The following is a 19791-nucleotide window of genomic DNA, read 5'->3' as shown; positions in this document are numbered from 1 at the left end:
GCTCATTTATGGATGGAAAAACCAAGGAACAGAGAGATCAAGAAACTTACTCAAGGTCAGGCAGCTAGTGAACCAGGATTCAAGACCAGGGAGTGGCTCTAGAGCCTCTCTCTGCTCTGAAGTGCCATATGGTGCCATCTGAACATGCTATCTTGCCTTCTCTCCAAGACCAGGGCTGTTGCATATTGTACATATTGTTCACTACCCAGGGGGCCCAGTCAAGGGGCATGAGAACTGAAGTCTAGCCTGTTCTTCATTCACCAAACTGTGTGTTCTCGTGTGCTGCAACCACCCAGAAGTGGAAGAATCTCTTTCTTCATGGATAGTAGTGTCTCTCTCCAAGGCTCACTCCACCACCTACACACTGGATCTCACCCTTTTCTCTGTCTTCAGACACTTTGTATCCTCAGTGATTTCCCAAGAGTGGGCAAGAATTTGACATGATGGCAACACTAGACTATACTTCTTAATATCGTTCATTATCTCCATATAAGCCTTTAGTGTACTTGAAGCTTTAGCTTCTCTTGCCTATCCCGTGGAACTAATATTTAAACCCTTTTACTATCTTCATAGCATTTTTCTTGGAATCTTTTGAAGAGCTCTAGTTCCTTCTTGGAGCTCTGGTGGCACAGTGGTTAAGAGCTTGGCTGCTAACCAGAAGGTCAGTAGTTTGAATCCAACAGTCGCTCCTTGGAAACCCTGTAGGGCAGTTCTACTATGTCCAATAGGGTTGCAATGAGTCAGAATTGGCTCGATGGCAATGGGTTTAGTCCCTCTTAGTTATAAAACTGTTCAAGAATGAAAAGCAAAGTCACCATAAAAGTTAAACTAAAGTATTAATTAAACTGCCCCACAGGGTTTTTTTCAAGGCTGTAATCTTTATGGAACCACACTGCCACATCTTTCTCCCATGGAGTGGCTGGTGGGTTTGAACTACGACCTTTTGATTAGTAGCTGAGTCCTTTAACCACTGTGGAAGAGGCTGCATAGGTCCGGCTCACTATTATTACTCTCCATTGCTAACCCATGCATTGTCTCATGATCTTGTTTTTCCCTTGTGTTCCAGTCTCTTTAAAAAGTTTAAGATTAACCGATGTTCCTCCTTGGAGGGTGGAAAACAAGTGATAATGATCTAGGAATGACAAACTGAACAAAGCACCCGTCTTGGGACAAGAAAACCAGGATGTCGCCAGATAACCCCCAAGAAAAGATTAACTCAACTGGGACGTGACCACCTCAAGGGGGAACTAACACAAACTTCTGAGGCCCATTATCCTGTCCCTATAAAAGCCTTCGGCCGATCTCCAGTGAGGGAGACAGGTTTTTGGAAGAATCTATTCCCCTCTGTCTCCTATATATTGATATGTAATAAAACTCTTGCTGCTCACTTCACCCCTGTCTCAGAATTGGGTATTGCGGCAGGCAGCTCCAATCTGCATTATCGCGATAACAACTGCCCCACCAGGGCAGTTCTAGTCTGTCCTACAGGGTTGCTCTGAGTTGGAATCAAATCAACTCAAAGGCAACAGTATTAATTAAACCATGGAACGAATTGCCTTTTATAGCTTGGTTTCTACGGGAAAGTATGTTCTAAGTTTCACTGTAGGATGCCTGGAGAGCTTTCTCCTCTAACCTAAGATGGATAATGTCACTAGGAGCTGGGAAAGTGACTGGTGCTGATGAATGAGGTGGTGGCTGTTTACGTGACATGGCCATCAGCAATGAGGTATTCATAGGCTGGTAAACTTCTTATGACTGGACTCCCAAATCCACTCTTGCCATTATCAATCCATTCTTGATATAGGTAGCCAGACTGTTCTTTAAAAAGGACAAGTGGGATTATACACCTCCCTTCTTAACACTCTCAAATGCTTCTAATTGCTATTAGATAAGATCCTTAACATGGCCTATAGAAATGATCTGGCCCCTTGCTATCCCTTTTGCTACATCTTTACCCATTCTCCCCTATTTTCACTATAGTTTAGCCATATTAGTCTCCTTTTAGTTAGGTCTAATGTTCTAAGAAGAAGCCCTGGTGGCACAATAGCTAAGCACTCGGCTGCTAACCAAAAGGTCAGCAGTTCAAACCCACCAGCCGTTCCACCAATCTGTTTCTGTAAAGATTTACTGCCTTGGAAACCCTATGGGGCAGTTCTATTTGTCGCTATGAGTTGGCATCAACTCAATGGCAATGAGTTTAATGTTCTAAGCTCTCTCCCATTATAGTGTCTTCATAAATGCTTTGCCACTTACCTGAGATGTTCTATTCTTTTTCCTCACCTGGCCAGCTGCCCCTCATCCCTTCATATCTTCAACTTAAATGCGACTTTCTCAGGGAAAATGCTTTTGTACTGAAGGCATCGTGTAATTTTCCTTTATAGCACTTATTACTGATGAAAATTGAACACATTTAATGTCTCTCTTTTTGGGTAGATTCTAAGTTCTATTAGGTAAGGGGCTATGTTTGCCTTATTTTTTTTCTTCTGGCACCTAATAAGTACTGAATAAATATTTGGTAAATGAATAAATGAATGAATGAACTAACCAGATTTAACTTACATATGTTACTGTTTTCTTTCCCCACCGAGACTTCAAATTTTTTAAAGACAGAGGGCTTATTTTATGCATTTTATAGGTCCTAAACTCTCTGGCACAGGGATTTGCAAAAGGTGAGCCCCAAAAAAGATTTACTAGTTAATTAATTGACCTGCCAACCTCAGGTGAAATGGTTAAGGTATGGAAAAACAATGAAAAGGTCAGGATGAAATATATTGGGTCATTGTGATGAAAGAATACAGTCTAGTGTTTCAAAGAACAGTGATATATTGCTCCTTGCTTGTGTCCAATGATCAACAAATTAGTAGATTATGCCCTAGATTGAGCCCTCTATTTTCAACATGATTGCTTCTGTAACTGATGGCTTTCGTCTCCGCTAAAAGTGTTTGGTTAGGAAAGGTAAAGGTCTTTGACCTGGATTATTAATAGCTGCTGATTTTATTTCCTTTTTTGTTCTCTGGAGCAGTTGGTATTATTATTATTATTTTTTCATCAACTTGTTGATATGCCAAGGACCACCCATAATAGATTAAATACCTTGTGATGATGAAAACAAGGTGTCTCAGGTTTTATTTTTTTAATTTTTTGATTGCGAGTCAGCATTAATTTTTGTGGCTACAGAACACACTTGTTATCTGCACAATTATCCATCTTCAATTCTTCCCTTTGGGAGAAGGCAGGACAGAAGTCTGAACCTCTTGCTCAGCGGGGCACAAATCAATCCTTCTTCTATGCCTATTGATTTTGAATTAAATTAATGAAAAGCCTCCTCTTTGTCTTCTTTTTATTCCTTTCTACATTAAAAAATGTCCCCATACATTAGGAAGAAAGACAGGAAAGAGGAAAAATAATAGGAATATACTTTGCATCTTCTGTTGCTATGTATGAATTATCATCATCATCATCACTCTCATTTTCAATGCCATCCTGGAATCCCTTACATACTGTACTTTCAAAACTCTTTTGCATGTTTATCTCATCTGCTTCTTTTCCACTCATTGCTCAATTTGTAGATGAGGACTCTTAGGCTCACAAATGTCTAATGACTCAGCTGAGGTCACATGGATAGATAATGAGTGAACCTGGGTATATTCGTCAAGAATCTTCGAGTTGTAAGGAACAAAAACTCAATTTGAACTAACTACTAGTTTGAGAGGAAGGAAATATTGCAGAGTTAGGAATTGTTCACAGAATGGAAGAATGAGTTACAGGAGCCAGGTCAACTCTAGGGACATCAGGAACTGGAACCAGAAAACTGAAGCCTGCAGGAACTTCCCTCAGTCCTTCTCATCTCTGCTTCTTTTGGTGTACGGGCATCATTGGGTCAAGCTTCCCCATGTGACATGGGACATGGTGGTCAGCACGGCTACCTTGTGCAGCATGGTATACAAGTGTGTTCCGTCTAAAGGTCATAAAACATACTGTAGACATCAAAGATTTGTATTTTATTATGGCAAATCTCCAGCAGATGGCACTCAAATATCTTTTCTAACCAAAGTCAGTAAAATGATTTGAGGAAGGGGCACAGTTTACTACTCTGCACGGAGGTGCCCTAGGTGCTAGTAGGGACCCTGTCTGCCGGCAGCTTTGAGGTTATAATCTTACTGATTGCAACCAAAGAGGAAAGTGATACCTTCCCCACAAGCTCCAGCAGAAAAACCTAGACAATGACTTTGGTAGACCTGGCTTGGGTCCTGTCTTAGACCAAGTACTATGACTATGAGTGGCATTCCATGATTGACCCCTCAGATGTCACAGTGCTCCCTGTGGCTGCTTAGTGTGTGGATATCTATATCTATATCTATATCTCTCTCTATATATCTATATATATCCACACATACCCTTCTTCCCATATATAAAATTCCAAGAGTACTCCTGCCTACATGATATAGTGAAGCCCTGTGCAATCATATATGTGCTCCCCCGTCTCCAAAAGAGGTATTCCAAGGTACTAACCAGCTACTGAATCCATTAGTAAGCCCAAGATCTTTGGGCAATATGTGCCTTTCTCTCCATTAGGTCTGTAGATGACACCTCAAGATTCTGAGACCTGTGGGACATGGGGAAAACAGAATAACCACAATAAAAACTCTGGAAAAGGGTAAAAAGGGTAAGCACCATATAGTGGGGCAACTCTAGAGTATATACTATACTCCACTCAATAGGACTAGTAAGGCTCACGCATTTTTAACTCTCCGTCCTGGCTACTGTTAAGTCTTTGGCATTCTGTCTTCAGGAAGTTTTGCCTTGACCGTTTGCCTCCATGGCCACAACAGATAGGGTGGCAGCCCATAGGGGACGGGACTCTTCTAGAAGCTCACTTGCTATCATTGTGGTTACAGGCACCTGGGGATTGCCTTAGAGGTTGACAATTACGGGATTCCAATTTTGGAGTTTATTCAACAAAATACCTCTTTTAAAGAACTAGTTGGCTGTCAATGTTGAGTTCATATTGATGGGCTCTGTTGACTTATAACCAAAAAAGAAATCTTGCTGAGTGATAATATTTAACTCTGGACCTTGCCTTTGAAATTTCTGTCTTTCTAGAAACATATTCACAGTACTTTTATCCTGCTGTAAAACCAGCTGCCGCTAAGTCTATTCTGATTCACGGAGACCCCATGTGTGTCAGAGGAGAATTGTGCTCCATAGGGTTTTCGATGGCTGATTTTTTGGAAGTAGATCATCAGGCCTTTCTTCTGAGACCTCTGGGTGGATTCAAACTGCCAACTTTTTGATTAGCAGCTGAGGGCAATAACTGTTTGCACCACCTAGGGATCCCCATCCTCCTATAGCCCCCATTTAATAACACTTCCCTTGGCCCCTGCCTCACGGAAATCGAAGCAATAGGTTGAGTTGGTTAAAAAAAAAAAAAAAAAGTTCAATTGCTCTCTGCCCCTGGCTGCATCCCAATCATTTGCACTTTATGATGGGAAAAATCACTACCCTTTCTCAGGGAAGAGTGCAAAACAAGAGTTGTTTGAAAGAGGTCTAGGTCATAGGGCTTTCCCCATTTCTAAGTTACTCCTAGATATCCCCTGTCCTTGTCAGTGAAATAACTTCACTATGGGGAAGGGGATTCATCTTTGACAGTTTTGCAGAAGTATGGTTGTCTGACCCTCAGTAGCTTTGGATCACTAGCTACTAGCAGAAAGGGCCTCTGGTGGCAAAATGGTTAAGAGCTCGGCTGCTAACCAAACGGTGGGCAGTTTGAATCCACCATCCACCCCTTGAAAACCCTATGGGGCAGTTCTACTCTGTCCTATAGGGTCACTAAGAGTCAGAATCAACTCCCCAGCAATGGGTTTTGGGTTGGTATATACCTGTCTTAAGAGTTATGGCTGCTAACCAAAAGGTCGGCAGTAAAATCTACCGGCTGTTCCTTGGCAACACATGGGGCAGTTCTACCCTGTCCTATAGGGTTGCTATGAGTCAGAATCAACTTGATGGTGACGGGTTTGGGTTTTTTTTTAGATATACCTATCTTATTATTTCCTATCCACTTCAAGAAGGGTCAGCTTGAATTAAAGCTTATTTATCTCTTGAAGGGCCATACTCGAAAACCAGAAGAAGTGTCCAGCACGTTGTCATTTCTTGATATTTTTCTACCAAAACCACCAAAATGTTATTATGGTCTGTCTCCCAAGATAAAACGTCTGCTTTGTTTCCACATAAGAACGACCATTGTCTTCCCATATAATCAAACTCGATGCCTTTGTGTCGATTCTGACTCATAGTGCCCCTGTAAGAAGGATCATTGTCTTCCCAGCTGGGAATGGTGTGATCCTAACTGCCTCCACCTCATATCAGCTAAGCCCTTTCAACTTTTAAATGTCTGTCATTTGTATCACCCCACTTCCAGATACTAGTCAGTAATCTTTGTATCCCTAGTGACAGAAACTCAACTAAAACTAGCTTAAGAAAAAAAGGGGGAAGGAAGAGTAATTGGAAGGATCCTGGGATAGCTCACACAGGGATCAGCAGCTCTGCAAACTTCCATGGCTGGAACTGGGGAATCGACTCTCTGTATAGGCTTCCTATTTCAGATTCTCTCTGCATTTGGTTCATTTACTCAGAGTCCTCCACACTGCTGCTGGAAGCTCTGGCATCCTTCTGGCTCACAACCAAAGCAAAAAGAGGGATTCTTCCCTTCCTGCTCCAGGAGAAAAATATGGGAAAAGAGCTTGGCCTGGCTTGGGTTATGTTCCTGCACTTGGACTAATCATTGAGGGAGAGGGGCAGGGTCCTGTAATTGGCTCCGCCTGAGTCTTTTGCCTACTTAGGTCCCAGGATGGAAAGGGGGGCTGCGCAGGCAGAGAGAAGCCACTACACTAGCTCTCTAGGTCCTCAGCACAGAGCTTTTCCACCTCACCCTGCTGCCTTTTGACATCACTTAACTAACTCACCCCCCTGCCCTCAATTTTCAGATATTGGGAAATCTGGTATTTTCTCTGCAAGGTAGTGATGGATAGTTGCTGGATTTATGGTTAGAATCTTGTTAGTTTTTTATGGGTGGTCAAGAATAAACATTGCAATAATTTTGAAACCACACCAAAGAACCGATTATTTCCTTTTAATAGTAGAAATAAAAACCATTATCCATTATCCTCAGAGACAACCAACTGCCTTTAAAGATACTGCCGATTTTTCTTACTGGTGCATAACTCCAGCTATGGGAAAACAGTCACGTTCCACCCAAATTATGCTTTTGATGAATGTGGTCCCTGGATATTCAGCTGGGACAGTGATCTACAGAGACAGCAATTGAAACGGCCAATCACAGGACCCGCTACATTACGCCTGAGTGCAGGTGTATCATTAACAGCAGGTGCTGAAGATGTCAGAGCTGGCAGATTGGAGGCTTCCTTTCTCTTCACCTCAGGGGTGCGTTATGTTTCCCTGGAACCGAAATTTCTGCGGGAAGATAAACTTTGTCACAAACAGCTGCTCGCTGGATGCTCAGAATGGGCTGCTTGCCAGTGGAAGTTACTTTTTAAAGGTATATATTTCCTGTCTTTCTAGCTTGACTACGAACCCCTTGGGACCAGGGACCAGAGTTTATACTCCTTTATACACCCACTCGTCCCAGAATAGTTTCGTGCACACAGAGGATTTTAGCCAGGATTTGATGGCTATTATGAAGGCAGGTAAACAGGTGGAATGTTGGCACCACTGGCTTTGTATAATGGAAGTTTGGCTTTAAAAAGGCTCCCCTGTCTCAGGTGAATGAAGAACCACAGCTATGGAATAGGCGTTGGTCTAGGAGCCAGAGAATACCTGGCTTCTGTTTCTGGCTCAGACTAATTTTTTTGAACAAATCTAGCATAGTAATTCAACCATCACTGCCTGAGAGACTGTTAGGTGGTTAGTCCTGGGAGTGAACAGTGAACCTGCTAGACAAAGTCCCTTCTCTCATGGAGCTTTTATTCTAGTGGAGAAATGCAGACTACAAATAAAATAATAAACAAGATAGTTGTAGATACAGAGTTCCCATGAAGGAAGGGGGATAAGATACAAAGTAATTGGGAAGCTTTTAGGATAGGGAGGTGAGATTGCATAGGTGTTAGGAACACAGGGTCTGGAGTCAGACAGGTCTGAATTTGAATCTCAACCTCTTCCATATAAGGAGTCCTGGCGGTGCAGTTTTTAAGTGCTTGCCTATGAACCGAAAGGTCGGTGGCTTGAACCCACTAGCCACTCCATATGCCATCTGTATGTTGCTGAGCCTCAGTTTTCTCATCTGGAAAATGGGGTTATGTACCTACTTTAAAAGATTGTTGTAAAGATTAAATTTATAATACGTATAAAATGCATGATAAATCCTTACCAAAACGTATTCTGGCCATTGTCTTCTGGGTTGTGACAAGGTGATTTTGAATGTCTTTTCTAGTTCTAAATTTCTATAATTTTGTGTTTTTTTTTTTTTAAATAATTTTGGTGAAAAAAGAAAGAAATCCTTCAGACTACTTTTCAGGTTCCAAAGGTTTTCAGTGAAGTACAAGATGGCTAATTGTCATTCCTACTTTACTTTGCAATCTTCTGAGCTGAGTGTCTTTAAATAGGAAGAAGCAGCCATAAATCTTGCGAAGTTCAAAACCCATTACCTAGGGATATGGCTAACGTTTCCCAACTTGAAGTGTAATTATCTTTATGAACGGAGCCGGCTAGAGAAAGCTTTGGTTGATTTAAAAAAAATACCCAAATCAACCATTAAATCAACAGTTGCTCTTAATTTACTTCATTGCATATGGTCCCAGGTGTGAGTGTGACAAACTGAAGGATTTGTGGGATGAACAGAGTCAGATTTGCCATTTCTCTATATTTATGTGCAAGCAGATTGGAATGAAGGGTTTCTCACAGCAGGCGATTTCGGGTCCCTGAAGCACACATCACCCCTACCAGGGGCAGGGCTAAAATGCCTAACCCCAATGGTTTGCAAGGCAGGAGCACATAGCAGAAGAACTCTAGAACAAGGGCAGATAGAACGTGTTCTGATCCCGACTCTGACACTTCTCTATTGTGAGAATCTGTGCGTCCCTCATTCCTACCTCCTGGCAAATATCTCAGGCTTCCTCTATCTACAGTTTCCCTAGGCGGTGGAGATGGTTTGCTCTGGACTACTAACCTAAAGGTTGGCAGTTCAAACCCACCTAGAGATACTATGGAAGAGAAGCCTAGAGATCTGCTTCTGTTAAGATTACAGCCAAGAAAACCCCATGGAGCAATCCTACTCTGTAACACAGGGGGTTGCCATGAGTCAGAAATGACTCAACAGCAACGGGTTATCTATAGATAAATTATATTATGAAATCAATCCCACGGAGGCTGAAATCTTTACCTTATAAAGCTTCTTCTTTGGTTTCAAAACATTATCCCCAGAAGATCTCTGCTTAAATGTTTACAGAGCGAAGACTTTGTAAAGTAACCAATCTAATTTATCGATGCACTACAGTTGGAAGTTCAGGGTGCCAATCACCCAGCTTTGCTACTACTGTATTTGAGTTCTTGCCAATTAAGAACAGACACTCTGAGCTAGATGGGGTTTGAAATGCAGCTTTATTAATTGCCAAATAAATGTCCCTTCCCCGTATAGCCCTGATGTACTTACTTGACTGTGTTGAAGGATATAACTTAGACCAGAAGTCAAAATCAGGTTTTCTACTCATCCCCTCACCCTGTCCAAATTCAGGACAGCTGGATGCAGATTAGGGCTGATGAGACTTCACTTACCTAGTCACTGGCATGGAAGCTGGAGAGCAGCACATCTCCCTGTCAGGGCAGTTCCTGGTGGGCCAGCTGCATAGAGAAGAAAAGGAAAGGAGCAGGGAGTGCAAGAGAGAAAGAGACAGAGGGACAGAGAGAGAAAGGGAGAGATTCTCCATGCCACTGCTTCTGAGCTACCCGCTAGTTCTTGGAATTTCTCTACAGCTGTGAGAAGAGCTAGCTCCTAGCAAACTGTTCACTTCTCCTCTTTCTTTCATTTTTTTTCCCCTCTTTCTAGGTGTTTGTATCTTCACTGGAGTCCCTGGGTGCTGTAAACCATTAATGTGATCAGCTGCTAACAAAGGTTGGAGGTTCGAGTCCACCCAGAGGCATCTTGGAAGAAAAGCCTGGTGTTCTTCCAAAAAATCAGCCATTGAAAACCCTATGGAGCACGGTTTTACTGTGACACACATGGGGTTGCCATGAATTGGAATTCACTCAATGGCAACTGGTAACTGATACCTTCATTTAGTCCTAGTTCCTAGGTGTCCCCCACCCTCAGCATCCTAACTGGGTTTGTCCTCTTCTCCAGATTCTTGCTTGTCTCATTCTGCCTATAGTTTTTGACTCTCCTCTACTGCACCTGTCCCATGTTCTATTCCATCTCATCTCAAAAACTAGTTTCTTCTCTGATACTCATGTTTGGTCATGGCATAACATTTGCTTTTTCATAGTAATCTTTGATGCCTTAACACAAAGTTGTGATTTATATGCACTTCATGTTTCATGGTGGGCAAGTGGGGGAAAACGTTTTATTCACAGAAAATTTCTCTGCCCATCAAATCATGTAGCACAGGTAACAGCCTGTTCTGCCTACACACAAATTGGTCTTGGCCATTCTCGTCCCCCATAGCTAGATTTTGTCCTCACCTGGACCTCTGACAAAATCAGATTTATCCTGAAGAAGTCCTTTAAGGAACAAAAAGAAAGCTTCTTGTCTCAACATGACAGTGTCTAATTTTGTGTGAGAAGGATTGAAGGAAGCAGGAATGTTTAGAGTAAAGAAGAGAAACTATCTGAGGGACATGATACCTACTTCTTATACTCAAAAGGCTGTTATTTGAAGAGGGTTTACTCTTTTGTATCTAAAGAGTGTAAGTTAAGGAGAGGCGGATTGGGAGCTTTTTGCATGCTGACTTGCAGACGTAGAAAGCGTCTCACCCAGGGAATAGGTAGTTCCTTGATACTGAAGATGTTTAAGCAGAGGCTGAAAGCCAGTGATGCTGCAGGATGACTCCTGTGTTTGGAATCAGGGTAGACTAATGACTTCTGGGTTCCTTCCCATGCTGAGAGGGCTCTCTCTCCTCTGCTAGTTGTCTCTACTGCTCAAGTTCTAGACGAGTATTTGAAGAAAAAAGCTAAAGCTTCAGACTTCCACAGTTGTTAGATTTCTTAGCTTTGTTGAAGGCAAAGTGACTCTGGGAAGTCTTTGCTATGAGACATTAGAAAAAGCCTATAAAGGAACTGGTGAACCCAGGGATATTGTCCTAGTGTTCAAATTATGCTTTAACATTGCAGGATTTTCAGAAAGTTCATTTTAGCCTGCACCATTGTCTGACTGGTTTTGATGACTATAGTCCTTCAGTTCCTAATAACATCAATGATTCATTTTTAAATAACCTTTAAAAAATTGGAGTATAATACACATGCAGGGAAAGGCACAAGTCTTAAGCATATAGCCTGATGAATTATCACAAAGTGAACACAGCTGTATAATAACCATCCAGATTAAGAAATATGATATTATCCCAGGAATAGAACTAGCATCTCTTGCCTGTTTTTGAGAGTTTTACATTCACACCAGCAGTATATGAGCATTCCAATTGCTCCATATTCTTCACAGCCCTTGGCCTTAAGAAGTCTTTTTATTTTAGCCATTTTCATAGGTGTAGTGATGTTACACTAAGTTTTTACTTTGCATTTCCCTCATGACTGATGAAGTTGAACATCTTTTCTAATGTCTGTTGGCAATTTGTATATACTCATTTAAGAAGTGTCTTCTCAGGTCTTTCGTTCAGTTTTCTATTGGGTTCTCTCCCTTTTTCATTTGATATATAGATATTCTTTATCTATGTTGAATATGAGTCCTTTGTTGGTTATATATTTTATAAATATTTTTCTATTACATTTTTCATTTTACTCTCTTGGTGTATTTTAATAAAAAGAAGTTCTTAATTTTAATGTAGCCTAATTATCAATTATTTCCTTTAAATATTTTTTGTATCCCATTTAAGAAATCTTTCCATACCCCAGTGTCATGAAATTATTATCTTATGTAATCATCTAGGGTCACTACGAGTCAGAATTGACTTGACGGCAATGGGTTATCATCTGGAAGCTCTGTTGTTTTAACTTTTACTATAATGTTTAGATCTATGATATACCTGGAATTAATTTTTGTGTATCGTATGAGTTAGGGGTCAAGGTTTTTTATCCCCCCATAAGAATATCCAGTTGATTCAGCATCATTTATTAAAAAAACAAAAACACATTTTTCACCCACTGCTCTACAGTGCCACCTTTGACATAAAGCGACTGTCCATACATTTGTGGGCCTGTTTCTGGATCGTCTCTCTTTTCTCCATTGCTCTATTTATCTATCCCGTCTTAACTACTATAGTTTTGTAAGACATTATCTGGTGGTGCAAATCCTTCAACTTTGATCTTTTCAAGATTGTCTTGGCTATTCTTGGTCTTTTGCATCTCCACATAAAATTTTGAATCAGTTGTCAATTTCCACAATTAAAAAAAGACCAACTAGGACTTGGAGAGAACTGACATCTTTACACCGTTAAGTCTTCCAATCTATGTTTTATAGGTTTCTAGGAAGCAGTCTTGTACATCTTTCGTTAGATTTACTTCTAGGTGTTGAATTTTTTTAATGCAAGTGTAATGGTATCATTTAAAAATATTTTCTCATTTTTTCTGGCATATAGAACTATTAATATTAATTTTTATATTGACCTTGTATCCAGGAAACTTGCTAAATTCACTTATTAATTTCAAGAAATTATCTGTAGATTCTTTTGGATTTTCTACCTATATATCATATCAATAGTGACAGATTTTTATTTCTTCTTTTGAGTTCTCCTTTCATTTTTTATTTTCCTTTATTGCACTGGCTAGAATCTCTAGTACAGTGTTGAATATAAGTAGTGATAGAGGCTCTCTTTTTTAATTCCCAATCTTAAAGGGAAAGTTTTCAACATTTTACCCTTAAGTGTGAATAGTTGCTGTAGGTTTTTGGAGTCTTCTGGGGTATACCCTGTATCATATTAAGGAAGTTCTATTTCAAGTATACTGTGGTTTAAGAAAGAAATTAAAATTTTTTTTTTTTTACCATGAATGGTGTTGAATTTTATCAACTATGTCTTCAATTCCATTGAGATGACCATTGATTTTTCTTCTTTATTCTGTTAATATGGTGAGTTACATTGCATTTCTGGAATAAATCTGACTTCATCATAATGTATTCTTTCTATATGCCATTGGATTTGGTTTGTATATGTCAATGATCTACACTAAGAAACAGATAAAGAATTTTTGTAAAAATAATATTTGTACTTTATGAGAGCTCCTGAGTGGACTTAAAGTCTATTTTTTCTCTTAGATGGATTAAATATTTCCTCTGCAATCACATTTACACTGACAACTTGATCAGACATTATTCCATTTGAATATAAGTAAATATACGTTTTTTTTTGGTGGATGAAGAACTCACTATATTTGCAAATTATTTCTTCTGGAAGAACTTTATTTTTCACTAGAGACAGAAAGTAGAATTTCTATACATGTGCCTCTGACTAGAAATTACAGAAATATTACTTTATCCTTTATGAACTGGGTAGGTTACTCACTGACTTGTTCCATGTTTTGTTATGTTGCCTGATTAATGTAAATTAATAATTAAAAAAATTTAGCAGTTTTCAGGGTGTTTTTTACCTCTATGTTCTAATTTAATCCTTACAACAGTCTTACTAACACTTTAATTCTTAATAAGAGAGCCAAATAAAAAGGTTTTGTATTCAAACTGAGGAGCTCTGGTGGTACAGTGGTTAAAATGATCGGCTGCTAACCGAAAGGTTGGCGATTGCAACCCACCAGCCACTCTGCAGGAGAAAGATGTGGCAGTCTGCTTCTGTAAAGATTTAAAGCCTTGGAAACCCTATAGGGCAGTTCTACTCTGTCCTATAGTATCACTATGAGTCAGAATCGACTTGACGCAGTGAGTTTTTTTGGTATGAAACTGGATCGTAGATGGTTTTAAAATCTTTTCTTTCTCCCTCATTCTTTTTTTTTCTAACTAAGGCTCAACATGAATCTCAGCCTCAAAAGATCTTTGACTGAGGCCCTTTACTTAAGTGTTTTAGAATATCTTCTACATTTTGTATTATGATGACCCTTTTGGTGGGGACCTAGTATTCCCATGGCCATTATTTAAAATGTTTGATGCGAGGCCCTGGGAGAATATACAGGAATTTAAAATATTTGAGACCCTGAGACATTGGGAATGGTTATATACAATGACCTAATTACTGTTGTTCAGGACTATGAATTGCCAAGAAGGAGATGAGGCCCTGGGAACTCAACATCACCTGCCCTTTTTGTTCTCTTCACTGTAGAATGTGGATTAGTTATGGTTATGGAAGGGGATATTAGGGTGACGACTTGAGAATATATCATAAAATTGACATATAGGGAATCTTTGTGAGAGTTTCATTTCCTAAGTCACACTTGGAACAGAGTTGAACAAACTCCCATGGCATCCCACCAGACATTGTGCTGTCAATAACATCTTCTAAGGTTCTGTGACCCAGAAGAATCTCAGCCTTCTCCAGGTTACCCTGAACCCTCAGGGGCATTCAGGCTACTGAGGGAGGGAATGCTAGTAACAATAACAATTAACCTTAATTTTCAGACAAGGAAACCCAAAGAGACTTGGAAATTTGCATAAGGGAACACAGTTAAGAGCTAGGGGGAAGCACTGGGGCTAGAAGCAAGATCTTCTGACTCAAGTCTTAGAAGTTTTGGCAATTTTGACTTCTGTATAACCTTCATTTCTCTATTATAAACACCACTTGGCATTTGGCAAGCTTCAGTATTTATAGTTTTGGGGGTGAGGGGACTAAGGGAGATTCAATATTTGTACCTCTAGATAGAGGTTGTCTACTGTTGGTATCACAGTAGTATGTTCAGCCTGATAGAATTTTATCAATCCCTCCTCCTCTTTTTTCACTTTTGCCTATTTCTGTTTTTAAAAGCAAGTTCCAACTTGCCAAACCTTCTTTGCTTGAATTTGATAACTACGTATTTGTATCAATCTATTATATGTTCTCATTAATATATAAGTTGGTTGTTGTTGTTAGGTGCCGTCTAGTTGATTTTCGACTCATAGTGACCCCATGTGACAGAGTAGAATGGCCCAATAGGGTTTTCTTAGCTGTAATCTTTATGGCAGCAGATCACCAGGTCTTTCTCCCACGGAGCTCCTGGGTGGGTTTGAACTGCCAACCTTTTGGTTAGCAGCTGAGTGCTTAACTGTTTTATCATCATCTTATTGCTAGAGATGTGCAAACCAAAAAACCAAACCCGTTGCCGTGGAGTCTATTCTGACTCATAGCAACTTTATAGGACAGAGTAGAAGTGCCCTATAGGGTTTCCAAGGAGCGGCTGGCAGATTCGAACTGCTGACCTCTTGGTTAGCAGCTAAGCTCTTGACCACTGCGCCGTCAGGGCTCCAGAGATGCTCAGATCCAGTGAAATGGAGAGATCTTTCCTCATTCAAAGAACAAGTGATGAATGCAGGGTCTGACATTGCAAGGCAGCCGTGCTAACTCCCTACTCAGTACGACCCCAAATGCTGAGAAATTGTCCCTGCTTAGCTGGTCATTTTTCTTGCCTTTTATTTATTAAATAACAATCTTATAGCAGCAGTAAACACATATTCTAAAAGAAAAGGAACTGCTTCCCTTTTCATTTTTGTACGTCTCCCTTTAGTCTTTAATATATTATAAACTTGTTAAATTGATGTGCTTTAGAAACGGCAACCCTTTCGGACAAGCTAAAAGCAAATGAAATGTAATGAATGTGGTATTTGTTATAAAGTATTAAATTCTGGTTTTCTTTCTTTGGGAGATCATAGTGGTGATAGCTATTGGACTATTCATAGACTTCTTTCTATTTTGATGCAGTGGTTGTGGTGTAAATTATTTTATCTTGATTTTACTCTAGGGCTTCTAGAATTAGATTTTGCTGGAGTCAGCTTTAACTCTTGTATGCATTACAGGTATTAGAAAAAAAATCCCATTCTCACAAAAGTCTTTGGAGTACCAGCAAACTAATTAAAGCTAGCCAGCTAAGTAAATCCATTTTTGATTACCAGTAACACAGAGAGTTTTTTTTAGCACAAAGTTTGCTCAGTACTTGAGGAAAAAAGCCAATCTATCTATCATACACGATGTTTGACATTCACTCAAAGTGTACTCTTAGATTTAGAGACTTTTCTGTATCTTTTTATTGAAAAGATCATGAATTAGCTCATATGGCTGGAGTAAGGTTCTAAAGCATCCAAGTTCATGGGTTTGAATGTGAGCAGACAATTTGTTGACTTTGTTTCATGACCATAGAATCACTTTTGACTTGAATGAATGTGTCAGCAGTTACTGAACACCTAGCATTGTCACACAGAAATATTTGATGTGGTTTTACAATATAATTTTATGTTCTTTAGTCATCCAGTCAACACAAGCATGGATAAGCCATTGCAAATCCAACTGCAAGTTTAAGGAAAACATATCAATGCTCACCATACCGAATTGTGGTTTAGTAGCAACACCTTGTATTCAAAGGGGTCAGGAGATAGTTGTTTTGGTCCTTGTTTTGCCACCAATTGAATCGTAGGGCACTTAAATTTTCTGGGTCTAGGTTTTCTAATTTGTAAAACTGCTCATTTTATCTCCTAGGTTAGAGGTGAAGGTAAAAATAGAAACGGTAAGTGCCCAAGATCAGGATTCTAATGATGGACATAGCTCTGATCTTCTGTATTTCATGTTGTTTAATATACATTTGGTGACTTCTCTTGGATTTAGGTGATATTCATCTACATTTATAAACTAGTGAATAGGTCAGAAACTAAGGACTCGAGTCCCTGGGTGGTGCAAATGGTTAATGCACTCATCTGCTAACTGAAATGCTGGAGATTTGAATCCACCCGGAAGCACCTTGGAAGAAAGCCCTGTTGATCTACTTCCAAAAAATTAGCTATTGAAAACTCTATGGAGCACAGTTCTACTCTGATACACATGGGGTTGCCATGAGTCTGAATCAACTCCACAGCAACTGGTAATATCAGGGCTCACTTCTCAAGACTTCCCTTCTTTCTAGAATCTTAGACCCTAAGTATTGGTTGTCTTGATAGTACTTGACACCTTCAGACTAAAGAGTTAGTCTGACACTAGCTTATCTGCCATAAACAGAAGTGGAAGTAGGGGTGTGCTGTTAAAACAATGGTTCTCTGGGGAAGAAAATTTTATGTAGTGTTGTCTGATTCCCATGGTGTAAATCTTTTCACTGTGGCTGATTTCGAGGAATCAGAGTGACATCATTGAACACAGAGTTGACAAGAGATGCACATCATCAGCTCTCTTGAGCTGGTACACATGGGCTCAAGCACACCATGAGTTGAAATCCCATGCCAGCTTGTTTTGTTCCGCCCTCTCCAGTACAAGTGAAGGGAGCTAATTATTCTATGCCATCAGCAATTCCACATCTAGGTATTGAGAGCCCCACCCTCTGCCTGGCTATTTGTGTATAGACGTAGTTTATGAGTAGATGGGGTCTTTGGAAGAGCAGAGCATTCCTTGTGTCTAGGATTTACATCAGGAAGAAGAGAAGTTGTGTGAACTAAGAAGAGGAGGTAGTCAGAAGCATAAGGAAGTCAGGAATGGCCAATAATAATATAATAAATATAAAAGAAATAAGTAATATAATTTTGACCTGTCAAATGGAAAAGAAAAGATTAAAAAATATATTCTGAGTACAGAATTTCACAAACAAGAGGACAGATAGCTCCAAACTCTCATATACTGTTGTGGGATAATCACTCTGGAAAGAAATATGTATCTAAGCCTTTAAAACTGTTTGTAGCCTATGACCAAGTAATTCTACCTTCCTAAAAAAAAAAAAAAAAAAACCAAGAAAGTAATTAAAGCAAGAAACAAAACAAAAAAAGGAACCCACTTAGAAAAGAAATAAAGGGAATGGTGGAATATGTTTGTAGTAACTGAAAGTAATGTTTTTCAAATGTTTTTGAAGATGTTAAGTGCGCTTATGTAAAATAAAAAAACAGGATATGAAACTGTTTACGCAGTACTGAATTTCATAAAAATAGGAATGCATATGTACTGAGAAAAGTAAAGGAAATAGATTTTTAAAAATTGTGAGGTTATCTTTGGCAGTGGGACTATGAGTAACTTTTGTTTTCTTCTTTTTACTCTTCTGTATTTTCTTAGTTCTCTAAATGAGTTTGTGTTACTTTTATATTCTGAAAAAAGCCAGTAAGCATGACAGTGAGAGGTACAAAAGTTTAGTAATCCATTCTTATGTAGGCATCGGGTATTTTCTGGGATTAATAACCAGGTTAATTTAACTAGGAGAATCTCATTGGAATGACATGCTAACCTGTTTGCTAACTTGCTGGTTACATTTTCCTCTGCCTCTACATTTGAATTTTCTCGTAATGACATATCATAATTTAACAAATAAACCTCAGATAATTGAACAAAGACGCAAAAATGGCAGTCCTTGGGTATGGGACACAAGTGCAAGCAGCATTTAACAACTAAATTATTTTAAAATCAAGTCACCTTAATAGACTTTTGAACTTCCTCTAGTTTCCATAGAACTGTGACATAGGCTCCTGAAGAAACTACCTTCTGGCCTTGTCGCTGGAGCTTTGCCTCTCTAGGCTGGCACAGCCTCTTCTCTATGGTCCTGTCTGTCAGTGCTGTTTGGGGGTGGGGAGGGGGCGGTGGCGGTGGCCTATTGGTGAGGCCCGGCCTCGGTGGGACGTGTCAATCTTCGAGTCGGCCCCCTGTACCAGGGTGAACCCGGGCCCATATCGCCGCAGCTCTGACCGAGGCCTGTTCGGCGGCCATGCCGCGTGAGCCAGCATGGCAGGCCAGTTCCGCAGCTACATGTGAGACCCGTTGCTGATCCTGTAGCGGATCGTCCTTATGCAGACCGTCTATTCTGGCTCGTTGGGCCTATGGCTGGCGCTGGTGGACGGGCTGGTGTGCAGCAGCCCTTTGCTGGACCAGGTGTTTGATGCAGAGATCCTGGGCTTGTCCATCCCTCCAGGCCAGCTCTCCATGACGTCCTTCATCCTCAGCGCCCTCACCTGTGCCCTGGGCTTGCTGTCCTTCATTCAGCGAGGGAACCAGTGCCAGGATTTCACTGTCACTGTCTATTTCTTTTAGCTCCTAGGCTACTGTTCTACAGCTCCCGTTTCCCCTCGGGGCTGACCTGGTGGCTGATCCAAGCCTTGTGCATTGCACTCATGGCTGTCATCGGGGAGTGCCTGCGCATGTGGACGGAGCTCAAGGAAATACCCTCCAACTCAGCCCCTAAATCCAAAGTCTAGGATCAGGCCCTAGACGCCCTGTGGGGCACTTGGCCCCCCAACACCTTGGGTTGCTGAGACCTTCTAGATGAGGTCCAGCCCAGGTCTTAGAGGAACCCTGGCAATGTGAAGTCTCTGTCCATGTGGGAGAGGTAGTGAGGCCTGTGAAGAAGGCAGGGAGGAGTCAGGTCACAGCTACAAGAACGGCCTCTGCTGAAGCTTTAGTGTCTGAGAGGCCAGGAAGGGGACCTCTTTGAGGATAATAACAGAATCAGAACCATGTTACTTCTGAGCCACCATACCTGTCACCAGCCTGCACAATCAAGACCTTAGAAAAAACGGGAAACCTGGCA

At 40.5% G+C, this 19791-nt stretch overlaps 1 pseudogene; it reads left to right on the top strand.

The window, feature by feature from the left end:
- Nucleotides 1-18989: 18989 nt before the first annotated feature.
- LOC101341624 (protein SYS1 homolog pseudogene) lies at nt 18990-19459 on the top strand (annotated as a pseudogene).
- Nucleotides 19460-19791: the final 332 nt, after the last annotated feature.

The sequence above is a fragment of the Trichechus manatus genome, unplaced genomic scaffold (genome assembly GCF_000243295.1).
Source record: "Trichechus manatus latirostris isolate Lorelei unplaced genomic scaffold, TriManLat1.0 scaffold00007, whole genome shotgun sequence".
Taxonomy (NCBI): Eukaryota; Metazoa; Chordata; class Mammalia; order Sirenia; family Trichechidae; genus Trichechus; species Trichechus manatus.
The sequence above is the reverse complement of the archived record's forward strand: the minus strand, read 5'-3'. Positions and strand labels throughout refer to the sequence as shown.